This window comes from Idiotropiscis lumnitzeri, unplaced genomic scaffold (assembly GCF_059441095.1).
Source record: "Idiotropiscis lumnitzeri isolate Australia: NSW breed Sydney's pygmy pipehorse unplaced genomic scaffold, RoL_Ilum_1.0 HiC_scaffold_88, whole genome shotgun sequence".
In the NCBI taxonomy this organism is placed as follows: domain Eukaryota; kingdom Metazoa; phylum Chordata; class Actinopteri; order Syngnathiformes; family Syngnathidae; genus Idiotropiscis; species Idiotropiscis lumnitzeri.
The window spans coordinates 497,598-511,096 of record NW_028283626.1 but is presented as its reverse complement, the minus strand read 5'-3'; the positions used below and the strand labels follow the sequence as shown (position 1 = coordinate 511,096).

At 53.3% G+C, this 13,499-nt stretch overlaps 1 long non-coding RNA gene across 1 annotated transcript; it reads left to right on the top strand.

Annotated features, from left to right (window-relative positions):
- The first annotated feature begins 10,665 nt into the window (after positions 1 to 10,665).
- Positions 10,666 to 13,223, top strand: LOC148315591 (uncharacterized). Its single transcript, XR_015840786.1, has 2 exons — positions 10,666 to 11,148; positions 13,028 to 13,223. It is a non-coding gene; the product is annotated as an uncharacterized LOC148315591 (long non-coding RNA).
- The last annotated feature ends 276 nt before the right edge of the window (positions 13,224 to 13,499 follow it).

The following is a 13,499-nucleotide window of genomic DNA, read 5'->3' as shown; positions in this document are numbered from 1 at the left end:
TCGTGAAAAGTTGTGGGAGTGGCATTGCACTGTTCGGCAATAAAACAACGCTGATTATGAGGTTCTAAATATGAACGACAACTCGTGAAACTTTACACACACATCAGGCAGAGCAAATTTATCAATATTTTATACGTTAGTTGTGCAGCTTTTTTGAAATGGCTCGCCATGGCCCTCGAGAAATGTTCAAAAAAGCAGCCCTGGTTGAGTGTTTCACCTCGCTTTTTGTAAATTTTATGGAGTACAGTGAACCCTCGGTTGTCGCGGTTAATGGGGACCGAGACCACCCGCGGAAACTGAAAATCCGCGAAGTAGCGGCGCACCTTCAAAAATGCTTAAAAAAAAATACAATATATATAATAAATATATATATATATAGATATATATATATAGATATATATATATATATATACAGAGAGAGAGAGAGAGTGAAATTCATGTTATAACAAAAAAACCAAATTATTATTAAAACGTATTATTTTTTTATTCCCCAGCCATTCTTTTTGTATTTATTTAATTACTCCGACTTTTACCTGCTGGTACGCCGTCCGGTGTGCCCTGTGAAATGAAAGGTGGCATTCTTTATTCATTTATTTATTTATTCTTTTATACATTCATAACTGACAGCTTCGCGCTCCGCTCGTGCCCGGGCGGAAGAGGTGCTCCAATTCGGCTTAACTGTGACACACACCCGCCCTCCTCCCCCGGAGCTTCCATTCGGTTAAACTTAGGGGCCGCTTGGCACCGCCCGTGCCCGGGGAAGGTGCTCCTCTTCGGCTTACTGTGACGCGAGCATGCCCTCCTCCTCCGGAGCTTCCATTCGGTTAAACTTAGGGGCCGCTTGGAACCGCCCGTGCCCGGGGAAGGTGCTCCTCTTCGGCTTACTGTGACGCGAGCATGCCCTCCTCCTCCGGAGCTTCCATTCGGTTAAACTTAGGGGCCGCTTGGCACCGCCCGTGCCCGGGGAAGGTTCTCCTCTACGGCTTAACTGCCACGCACGCCGGCCGGAGCTCTGGTACTGTCCGAACCGCGCGAAACGTCGCCACCGATCGTGTCCGAGGGAACGTGCTCTTCTTCGTCCACTCTCCTCTTCGCCCACGCTCTTCTTCGGCGCACACCGGCCGACTAACCGCTCCAGCGCCCCGTCGTACCGCTCGGCGAAACTACAATGCCCCCGAATATTTTTTAGACCCGCGAAGCACTGAACCCGCGAAAGGTGAACCGCCAAGTAGCGAGGGTTCACTCTATGTATAAGACCAAGACCTACAAAAAAGTCTCTTGGAGCAATGAGCTAGGTTTTACAGGAAGTCGGCCATTTTGAATTTACTTAAAAGGGGGCGGGTCACCACAATGGACTTTGTGTAGAAATTATTATTGGGGCCCGAGCAGCGACCGCTGAGAGGTCCCTATTGTTTATGTAGAAATTATTATTAGGGCCCGAGCAGCGACCGCTACGAGGTCCCCATTGTTTTTGTGGAAATTATTATTATTATTATTATTAGGGCCCGAGCAGTGACCGCTGCGAGGTCCCTATTGTTTTTCTAGAAATTGTTATTAGGGCCCGAGCTGCGACGGCTGCGAGGTCCCTATTGTTTTTGTAGAAAATATTATTACTTTTATTATTATTATTATTATTATTATTAGGGCCTGAGCAGCGACCGCTGCGAAATCCCTGTTGTTTTTGTAGAAATTATTATTATTATTATTTTTCCGATTGTTCGATTGCATTTTTGACCCCCGAAACATGCACAAAAACTCACCAAACTTGGCAGTCTCATCGGGCATGGCGAGAAATTTGATATTTTAAACGTCTAATATGAACAGGAAGTGAGTTATGAATTTTTGAAAGTCCGACTTTTGCCCTTTTTTGCATGTTTACAGGGGTCATTCTTTTGCACCCTGATCCTAAAGGCTTCATCTGATTGCCTTAAAATTCTGTCTGTAGCATCTTAAGACCTGGGACAAACACTGGGGCTAAAATTGGGGCTAAAATCTTTTGTTTCCGAAATACTATATGACGGGGGCGGGGCTTCAAAGTTTTCACTTAAGATTTCCTTCGCCGCAATGGACAAAATGCTTAATAACTCTCCTGCACATGCTGCTAAAAATCCAAAACTTCACATGTACATAAAGAGTCGGTACCTGAAGACATCTATATGTTTATATTCTGTTATACACCTTGCGCCAATCAATATCATTTTTTACATTTTGACGTACTGCACGGTGCCCTTTTAACGAATCCGATTGAAAATTGGCTAGAAAAGACTCAAGACATTGATCTTACTCTATCCCTATTTTTGTGACTTTCCTTCGAAGGGCGTGGCTATTACGGTGCCGCAGAGTCTGATTATTCTCCGTGGCAACAAAAGTTCCTGCAAAATGATTCAGATGATCCATCTTCTCGAAATTTTTCACATTTGAGGATATTCAGGCCCTGAAGACGGCTGCCAACTTATTTTTGATCGCAGTGGTAGCGCCACCAACTGGTTAAAACAAATACAAATTATTTTCGTTGATTTTTTTCTCCGGGCAGGTTAACAAAATCTACCTTATATTTGCTCGGATGAGTGTTTAGGCCTTGAGGATGTCACAATACGAAAGTCTTTCGCCTTCTTCAGAGTGTCACATGATGGTGTCTTGTGACCCGTCTTTATCAGCTGATGTTCCATGAGGGCGTGACTTACCTGTCACAAGAATGAAGGCAAGTCACGCCCCCCGCTGTCCGTTCACTCCGCCAAGATGCTGCTCCAGGTGGTAGAGAGGATGAAGGCTCCCTTGTCTCTGTTCATGGTTTTTATGCCTCGCTTGCAGATCTCAATGGCCTCTCTGATCCAGCGCTGTTGTTCGTTCTCTTCGGTGCGGATGACCCTGCCCTTCTCCCGGTCCATGATGTGGTTTTCCCTTTTGCAGTGGTCAGTGATTGCTGATTTGTAATGTTCATGTTGTGCTTGTCATGATCCGCGTCGGGCATGACAGCCTTTTGTTATTGTTTTCATATGCATGCGGTTTTTGTTATTGTTTTTGTTGTTATTTTCTCCCCTCCTTCCTGCCATGTGCCTTTTCCTGTCTGTTTTGATCAGCTGAGCAGGGGCGTTTCCCCTCAGCACCTCGCCCTCACCAGCCACGCACCTGCTCCTCATCAACGATCACACACCTGCTCCCCATCTGCTCCCCTGATTACCGGACTACTTAAGCCTTCCATGCTCTCAACCCAGTGTCGGGTCATTGCCGAAAATCACGGACAGCCACGACCACCTTTGTTCACGTTCTGCTCCTTGTTCATGTTCATGCTCTGGTTCCCCTCTTCGTTCCCGTCTTTCAGTGTTGTTCCTCGCCCTGCCTCCCAGTCTGGTCACGTTAAGTTTGTCTTTTGTTATTTTTCACCCTGCCACATTGTTTGCCCTGGTTGTTTCAGTTAATAAATTCCCTTCATGTTTCTGACCTCTCTGCCTCCTCGCCTTTTGGGTCCACCTCCTCCTCGCCGACCGGCGAGTCCTGACAGAATGACCCGACCAAAGAAGGACCCAGCGAGAGGCTCATGACGCCGCCGGACGGACAACCCCCCTCAGCCTGCCGACCAACCCCGTGTCCTTCAAGTAGGTTCCATTTTCCGCTCGACGTCTGTTTCTCCCCTTTTGCCCCCCGATTACAGCACCGATTACCAGCCTGTCATACCCCCTCACCTGATCATAGATTCGGATTACGAGGACGATTTTGAGCACCAAGCCCTTTCACCCCCTCACGGTTCGAGTAAGTCCGGTCACGAGTTTGATTTTGAGCACCTTGCCCCTCACATTTTTTCCGATCCAGATCACGACTATGATTTTGAATATATTGCCACTCTCTTAGTCGCTCAGCGCAACGCGGAGTTATTTTTGAGCCGTCACCCTCCTCCCCCCGAGCCATTTGAGTTTTTCGCGACCACCTCCCACTCCCCCTCGCGCGCTTCACGTCCCAAATCCCGGAAGTCACGGTCACGTCGCGCACATCGTTCACCATCAGTTTCAGCACCGGATCACGCTCCCCTGGCTTCTCCTAGCTCGCGTTCACCAGCCCCCGCAGTCACGGTCCCTCAGGTCTCCCGTTTTCCTGATTCCCTATGGCGGCAGGCTGACAGGGATCAGGGTTCCCGGTTCGGCTGTGCCCGGATCGACTGCTGCACCCGGCCCGCTGTCGCCTCCACGCCTGCAGCAGTGACCAATGCAGCTCCCGCTGCACGGACCCCGCCGCCTCCATGCGAGCCGCGAGCACGCTGTGCGCCCGAACCAAGTTCACGTTCAGGCGGAGCACATCCTGCCCCCGACCCAAGTTCACGTTCACGCGGAGCCCGTCCGGCGTCCGTCCCTAGTTCACGTTCAGGCGGAGCACGCTGTGCGTCCGTCCCAAGCTCACGTTCAGGCGGAGCACGCTGTGCGTCCGTCCCAAGCTCACGTTCAGGCGGAGCACGTTGTGCGTCCGTCCCAAGTCCACGTTCAGGGGAAGCACACCCTGCTTCCGACCCAGGTTCACGTTCAGGAGGAGCACGCTGCGCGTCCGTCCCAAGCTCACGTTCCGGCGGAGCACGTTGTGCGTCCGTCCCAAGCCCATGTTCCGGTGGGGCACGCCTTGCCTCCGCTCCAAGCTCACGTTTTGGCAGAACACGGCCCGCAGCCGTCACTCCCGGTCCCTGCACCCGTGGTGGACGACGAGCAGTCGCCTGCCGTATCGGTCCCAGCGGCGCCTGATGAAGCGCCGCCGCTCCCGGTCCCGGTGCCTGCGATGGACGACGGTCCGCCGCCGAGTCACGCCTCAGCCTCGGCGACGCACGACGACCCACCATCGCACCCCGCTCTGGCCTCGGCAGCATCCGACGACCCGTCGCCACTGCTCGCCTTGGCTCCGGCAGCGCTCGACGACCCACGGCCGCTCCTGGTTTCTGCCTCGGCGGTGGACGGCGACCCACCGCCGCTCCACATTCTTGTCTCGGCAGGGGTCGACGACCAGCCGCCGCTCCCGGTTCCGGTGCCCGCGATGGACGACGGTCCGCCGCCGCGTCACGCCTCAGTCTCGGCGACGCACGAGGACCCACCACCGCGCCCCGCTCTGGCCGCGGCAGCATCCGACGACCCGTCGCCACTGCTCGCCTTGGCCCCGGCGGCGCTCGACGACCCGCGGCCGCTCTTGGTTCCTGCCTCGGCGGTGGACGACGACCCACCGCCGCTCCATGTTCTTGTCTCGGCAGGGATCGACGACCAGCCGTCGCTCCGCGTTCCTGTGTCGGCGGGGTTCAACGATGAGCCGCCGCCCCACGTTCCGGTCTCGGCGGTGTTCGACGACCAGCCGCCGCTCCACGTTCCTGACGCGGCGGGGTTCGACGACCAGCCGTCGCTCCACGTTCCGGTCTCGGCGACGCTCGACGACCAGCCGCCGCTCCACGCTCCCGCCTCGGCGGGGCTCAACGACCAGCCGCCGCTCCACGTTCCTGTCTCGACGACGCTCGACGACCAGCCGCCGCTCCACGTTCCTGACTCGGCGGGGTTCGACGACCAGCCGCCGCTCCACGTTCCTGACTCGGCGGGGCTCGACGACCAGCCGCCGCTCCGCGTTCCTGTCTCGGCGGGGCTCGACGACCAGCCGCCGCTCCACGTTCCTGACTCGGCGGGGCTCGACGACCAGCCGCCGCTCCGCGTTCCTGACTCGGCGGGGTTCGACGACCAGCCGCCGCTCCGCGTTCCTGTCTCGGCGGGGCTCGACGACCAGCCGCCGCTCCGCGTTCCTGTCTCGGCGGGGCTCGACGACCAGCCGCCGCTCCACGTTCCTGTCTCGGCGGGGCTCGACAATCTGCCGCAGCTCCACGTTCCTGTCTCGGCAGGGTTCAACGACCAGCCGCCGCGCCACGTTCCTGACTCGGCGACGTTCCATGGCCTGCCGCCGCTCCTCGCCCCAGCTCCATCAGCGGACTTCATGTGGCGTTCGGGTCGTTCCGGACGTCCGCCTGAATGGCCCCAATGGGACGCACTGGCCTGGCCACCCTCACGGCCCCCTGAAGGGTCACGAAAAGACTCGCTGGTCTGGCCTCCCGGGAATCCGCCAGACCGGTCTCGATCACGGGTCGTTGACCCACCTCCCGACCCCTTCCGCCCACCCTCGTTCTTGGACATGGTTTTCCTTTTCTTTTCTTTTCCTTTTTTTTGGGACGTCTGGAATCCGTCCCTTGAGGGGGGGGTACTGTCATGATCCGCGTCAGGCATGACAGCCTTTTGTTATTGTTTTCATATGCATGCGGTTTTTGTTATTGTTTTTGTTGTTATTTTCTCCCCTCCTTCCTGCCATGTGCCTTTTCCTGTCTGTTTTGATCAGCTGAGCAGGGGCGTTTCCCCTCAGCACCTCGCCCTCACCAGCCACGCACCTGCTCCTCATCAACGATCACACACCTGCTCCCCATCTGCTCCCCTGATTACCGGACTACTTAAGCCTTCCATGCTCTCAACCCAGTGTCGGGTCATTGCCGAAAATCACGGACAGCCACGACCACCTTTGTTCACGTTCTGCTCCTTGTTCATGTTCATGCTCTGGTTCCCCTCTTCGTTCCCGTCTTTCAGTGTTGTTCCTCGCCCTGCCTCCCAGTCTGGTCACGTTAAGTTTGTCTTTTGTTATTTTTCACCCTGCCACATTGTTTGCCCTGGTTGTTTCAGTTAATAAATTCCCTTCACGTTCCTGACCTCTCTGCCTCCTCGCCTTTTGGGTCCACCTCCTCCTCGCCGACCGGCGAGTCCTGACAGTGCTTGTTCTTTTACTGCTCTGATTTTTCATTTTTTTGACAGGTAAGTCACACCCACATGGAACATCAGCTGATAAAGACGGGTCTCAAGACACCATCATGCGACACTCTGAAGAAGGCGAAAGACTCGCCGAAACATGTCAGGTAAAAAATTAACCTAAAACATAATTGTCTGCTTTTAATGAATCAGTCAAATATCAATAATAAGAAGACAAAATGAACCTAATACAAATAAATGAATGCTTAATAACGCCCCTGCACATGCTCCTAAAAATCCAAACCTTCACCTGTAAATAAAACGTCCCGACCTGAAGACATCTTAATGTTATTATTTTGTTATACACACAGCGCCGCCAAGTGGAATCAAAAATGTGTTTTTATTTTAATTTTCACGTACTGCACGGTGACCTTTTGACGAATCCGACTGAAAATTAGTCAGAAAAGACTCAAGACAATGATCTTACTCTCTGCCGAATTTTGTGACGTTTTGGCAAAAGGCGTGGCTATTACGGTGCTGAAAAGTCCGATTGTACTTTGTGGCAACAAAAGCTCCGGCAACATGACTCAGATGATCCTATCTTCTCGAAGTTGTACACATTTGAGGATACTTCAGCCCTGAAGACATCTACCAACTTATTTTTCATCGTAGTAGTAGCGCCACCAACTGGTAAAAGCTAATACAAGTTATTTTCTTGGATGTTTTTCTCCGTGCAACTCAACAAGGTCGCCCTCATATATGCTCGGATGACTGTTTCGGCCATGAGGATGTCACAATACGAAATTCATCCTTTTTCGTGAAAAGTTGTGGGAGTGGCATTGCACTGTTCGGCAATAAAACAACGCTGATTATGAGGTTCTAAATATGAACGACAACTCGTGAAACTTTACACACACATCAGGCAGAGCAAATTTATCAATATTTTATACGTTAGTTGTGCAGCTTTTTTGAAATGGCTCGCCATGGCCCTCGAGAAATGTTCAAAAAAGCAGCCCTGGTTGAGTGTTTCACCTCGCTTTTTGTAAATTTTATGGAGTACAGTGAACCCTCGGTTGTCGCGGTTAATGGGGACCGAGACCACCCGCGGAAACTGAAAATCCGCGAAGTAGCGGCGCACCTTCAAAAATGCTTAAAAAAAAATACAATATATATAATAAATATATATATATATAGATATATATATATAGATATATATATATATATATACAGAGAGAGAGAGAGAGTGAAATTCATGTTATAACAAAAAAACCAAATTATTATTAAAACGTATTATTTTTTTATTCCCCAGCCATTCTTTTTGTATTTATTTAATTACTCCGACTTTTACCTGCTGGTACGCCGTCCGGTGTGCCCTGTGAAATGAAAGGTGGCATTCTTTATTCATTTATTTATTTATTCTTTTATACATTCATAACTGACAGCTTCGCGCTCCGCTCGTGCCCGGGCGGAAGAGGTGCTCCAATTCGGCTTAACTGTGACACACACCCGCCCTCCTCCCCCGGAGCTTCCATTCGGTTAAACTTAGGGGCCGCTTGGCACCGCCCGTGCCCGGGGAAGGTGCTCCTCTTCGGCTTACTGTGACGCGAGCATGCCCTCCTCCTCCGGAGCTTCCATTCGGTTAAACTTAGGGGCCGCTTGGAACCGCCCGTGCCCGGGGAAGGTGCTCCTCTTCGGCTTACTGTGACGCGAGCATGCCCTCCTCCTCCGGAGCTTCCATTCGGTTAAACTTAGGGGCCGCTTGGCACCGCCCGTGCCCGGGGAAGGTTCTCCTCTACGGCTTAACTGCCACGCACGCCGGCCGGAGCTCTGGTACTGTCCGAACCGCGCGAAACGTCGCCACCGATCGTGTCCGAGGGAACGTGCTCTTCTTCGTCCACTCTCCTCTTCGCCCACGCTCTTCTTCGGCGCACACCGGCCGACTAACCGCTCCAGCGCCCCGTCGTACCGCTCGGCGAAACTACAATGCCCCCGAATATTTTTTAGACCCGCGAAGCACTGAACCCGCGAAAGGTGAACCGCCAAGTAGCGAGGGTTCACTCTATGTATAAGACCAAGACCTACAAAAAAGTCTCTTGGAGCAATGAGCTAGGTTTTACAGGAAGTCGGCCATTTTGAATTTACTTAAAAGGGGGCGGGTCACCACAATGGACTTTGTGTAGAAATTATTATTGGGGCCCGAGCAGCGACCGCTGAGAGGTCCCTATTGTTTATGTAGAAATTATTATTAGGGCCCGAGCAGCGACCGCTACGAGGTCCCCATTGTTTTTGTGGAAATTATTATTATTATTATTATTAGGGCCCGAGCAGTGACCGCTGCGAGGTCCCTATTGTTTTTCTAGAAATTGTTATTAGGGCCCGAGCTGCGACGGCTGCGAGGTCCCTATTGTTTTTGTAGAAAATATTATTACTTTTATTATTATTATTATTATTATTATTAGGGCCTGAGCAGCGACCGCTGCGAAATCCCTGTTGTTTTTGTAGAAATTATTATTATTATTATTTTTCCGATTGTTCGATTGCATTTTTGACCCCCGAAACATGCACAAAAACTCACCAAACTTGGCAGTCTCATCGGGCATGGCGAGAAATTTGATATTTTAAACGTCTAATATGAACAGGAAGTGAGTTATGAATTTTTGAAAGTCCGACTTTTGCCCTTTTTTGCATGTTTACAGGGGTCATTCTTTTGCACCCTGATCCTAAAGGCTTCATCTGATTGCCTTAAAATTCTGTCTGTAGCATCTTAAGACCTGGGACAAACACTGGGGCTAAAATTGGGGCTAAAATCTTTTGTTTCCGAAATACTATATGACGGGGGCGGGGCTTCAAAGTTTTCACTTAAGATTTCCTTCGCCGCAATGGACAAAATGCTTAATAACTCTCCTGCACATGCTGCTAAAAATCCAAAACTTCACATGTACATAAAGAGTCGGTACCTGAAGACATCTATATGTTTATATTCTGTTATACACCTTGCGCCAATCAATATCATTTTTTACATTTTGACGTACTGCACGGTGCCCTTTTAACGAATCCGATTGAAAATTGGCTAGAAAAGACTCAAGACATTGATCTTACTCTATCCCTATTTTTGTGACTTTCCTTCGAAGGGCGTGGCTATTACGGTGCCGCAGAGTCTGATTATTCTCCGTGGCAACAAAAGTTCCTGCAAAATGATTCAGATGATCCATCTTCTCGAAATTTTTCACATTTGAGGATATTCAGGCCCTGAAGACGGCTGCCAACTTATTTTTGATCGCAGTGGTAGCGCCACCAACTGGTTAAAACAAATACAAATTATTTTCGTTGATTTTTTTCTCCGGGCAGGTTAACAAAATCTACCTTATATTTGCTCGGATGAGTGTTTAGGCCTTGAGGATGTCACAATACGAAAGTCTTTCGCCTTCTTCAGAGTGTCACATGATGGTGTCTTGTGACCCGTCTTTATCAGCTGATGTTCCATGAGGGCGTGACTTACCTGTCACAAGAATGAAGGCAAGTCACGCCCCCCGCTGTCCGTTCACTCCGCCAAGATGCTGCTCCAGGTGGTAGAGAGGATGAAGGCTCCCTTGTCTCTGTTCATGGTTTTTATGCCTCGCTTGCAGATCTCAATGGCCTCTCTGATCCAGCGCTGTTGTTCGTTCTCTTCGGTGCGGATGACCCTGCCCTTCTCCCGGTCCATGATGTGGTTTTCCCTTTTGCAGTGGTCAGTGATTGCTGATTTGTAATGTTCATGTTGTGCTTGTCATGATCCGCGTCGGGCATGACAGCCTTTTGTTATTGTTTTCATATGCATGCGGTTTTTGTTATTGTTTTTGTTGTTATTTTCTCCCCTCCTTCCTGCCATGTGCCTTTTCCTGTCTGTTTTGATCAGCTGAGCAGGGGCGTTTCCCCTCAGCACCTCGCCCTCACCAGCCACGCACCTGCTCCTCATCAACGATCACACACCTGCTCCCCATCTGCTCCCCTGATTACCGGACTACTTAAGCCTTCCATGCTCTCAACCCAGTGTCGGGTCATTGCCGAAAATCACGGACAGCCACGACCACCTTTGTTCACGTTCTGCTCCTTGTTCATGTTCATGCTCTGGTTCCCCTCTTCGTTCCCGTCTTTCAGTGTTGTTCCTCGCCCTGCCTCCCAGTCTGGTCACGTTAAGTTTGTCTTTTGTTATTTTTCACCCTGCCACATTGTTTGCCCTGGTTGTTTCAGTTAATAAATTCCCTTCATGTTTCTGACCTCTCTGCCTCCTCGCCTTTTGGGTCCACCTCCTCCTCGCCGACCGGCGAGTCCTGACAGAATGACCCGACCAAAGAAGGACCCAGCGAGAGGCTCATGACGCCGCCGGACGGACAACCCCCCTCAGCCTGCCGACCAACCCCGTGTCCTTCAAGTAGGTTCCATTTTCCGCTCGACGTCTGTTTCTCCCCTTTTGCCCCCCGATTACAGCACCGATTACCAGCCTGTCATACCCCCTCACCTGATCATAGATTCGGATTACGAGGACGATTTTGAGCACCAAGCCCTTTCACCCCCTCACGGTTCGAGTAAGTCCGGTCACGAGTTTGATTTTGAGCACCTTGCCCCTCACATTTTTTCCGATCCAGATCACGACTATGATTTTGAATATATTGCCACTCTCTTAGTCGCTCAGCGCAACGCGGAGTTATTTTTGAGCCGTCACCCTCCTCCCCCCGAGCCATTTGAGTTTTTCGCGACCACCTCCCACTCCCCCTCGCGCGCTTCACGTCCCAAATCCCGGAAGTCACGGTCACGTCGCGCACATCGTTCACCATCAGTTTCAGCACCGGATCACGCTCCCCTGGCTTCTCCTAGCTCGCGTTCACCAGCCCCCGCAGTCACGGTCCCTCAGGTCTCCCGTTTTCCTGATTCCCTATGGCGGCAGGCTGACAGGGATCAGGGTTCCCGGTTCGGCTGTGCCCGGATCGACTGCTGCACCCGGCCCGCTGTCGCCTCCACGCCTGCAGCAGTGACCAATGCAGCTCCCGCTGCACGGACCCCGCCGCCTCCATGCGAGCCGCAGCCTCCAGAGTCCCGTGCCGACTCCTCGAAGGCGGCCGAGCCCCGTTCCGGCTCCCCGCCAGCTGCTGAGCCCTGTCCCGGCTCCCCGCCAGCTGCTGAGCCCTGTCCCGGCTCCCCGCCAGCTGCTGAGCCCTGTCCCGGCTCCCCGCCAGCTGCTGAGCCCTGTCCCGGCTCCCCGCCAGCTGCTGAGCCCTGTCCCGGCTCCCCGCCAGCTGCTGAGCCCAGTCCCGGCTCCCCGCCAGCTGCTGAGCCCAGTCCCGGCTTCCCGCCAGCTGCTGAGCCCAGTCCCGGCTCCCCGCCAGCTGCTGAGCCCAGTCCCGGCTCCCCGCCAGCTGCTGAGCCCAGTCCCGGCTCCCCGCCAGCTGCTGAGCCCAGTCCCGGCTCCCCGCCAGCTGCTGAGCCCAGTCCCGGCTCCCCGCCAGCTGCTGAGCCGTGTCCCGGCTCCCCGTCAGCGGCCGAGCCCCGTCCCGGGGCCCCAATGGCGATCCCAGCTCCCGATCCAGCGGAGCACGCTGTGCGCCCGAACCAAGTTCACGTTCAGGCGGAGCACATCCTGCCCCCGACCCAAGTTCACGTTCACGCGGAGCCCGTCCGGCGTCCGTCCCTAGTTCACGTTCAGGCGGAGCACGCTGTGCGTCCGTCCCAAGCTCACGTTCAGGCGGAGCACGCTGTGCGTCCGTCCCAAGCTCACGTTCAGGCGGAGCACGTTGTGCGTCCGTCCCAAGTCCACGTTCAGGGGAAGCACACCCTGCTTCCGACCCAGGTTCACGTTCAGGAGGAGCACGCTGCGCGTCCGTCCCAAGCTCACGTTCCGGCGGAGCACGTTGTGCGTCCGTCCCAAGCCCATGTTCCGGTGGGGCACGCCTTGCCTCCGCTCCAAGCTCACGTTTTGGCAGAACACGGCCCGCAGCCGTCACTCCCGGTCCCTGCACCCGTGGTGGACGACGAGCAGTCGCCTGCCGTATCGGTCCCAGCGGCGCCTGATGAAGCGCCGCCGCTCCCGGTCCCGGTGCCTGCGATGGACGACGGTCCGCCGCCGAGTCACGCCTCAGCCTCGGCGACGCACGACGACCCACCATCGCACCCCGCTCTGGCCTCGGCAGCATCCGACGACCCGTCGCCACTGCTCGCCTTGGCTCCGGCAGCGCTCGACGACCCACGGCCGCTCCTGGTTTCTGCCTCGGCGGTGGACGGCGACTCACCGCCGCTCCACATTCTTGTCTCGGCAGGGGTCGACGACCAGCCGCCGCTCCCGGTTCCGGTGCCCGCGATGGACGACGGTCCGCCGCCGCGTCACGCCTCAGTCTCGGCGACGCACGAGGACCCACCACCGCGCCCCGCTCTGGCCGCGGCAGCATCCGACGACCCGTCGCCACTGCTCGCCTTGGCCCCCATTGTGGGACTAATAAAGGACATCTTATCTTATCTTCTCTTATTATTATTATTATTATTAGGGCCTGAGCAGCGACCGCTGCGAAGTCCCTATTGTTTTTGTAGAAATTATTATTATTATTATTTTTCCGATTGTTCGATTGCATTTTTGACCCCCGAAACATGCACAAAAATTCACCAAACTTGGCAGTCTCATCGGGCATGGCGAAAAATGTGATATTTTAATGTCTAATATGAATAGGAAGTGAGTTATGAATTTTTGAAAGTCCGACTTTTGCCCTTTTTTGCATGTTTACAGGGGTCATTCTT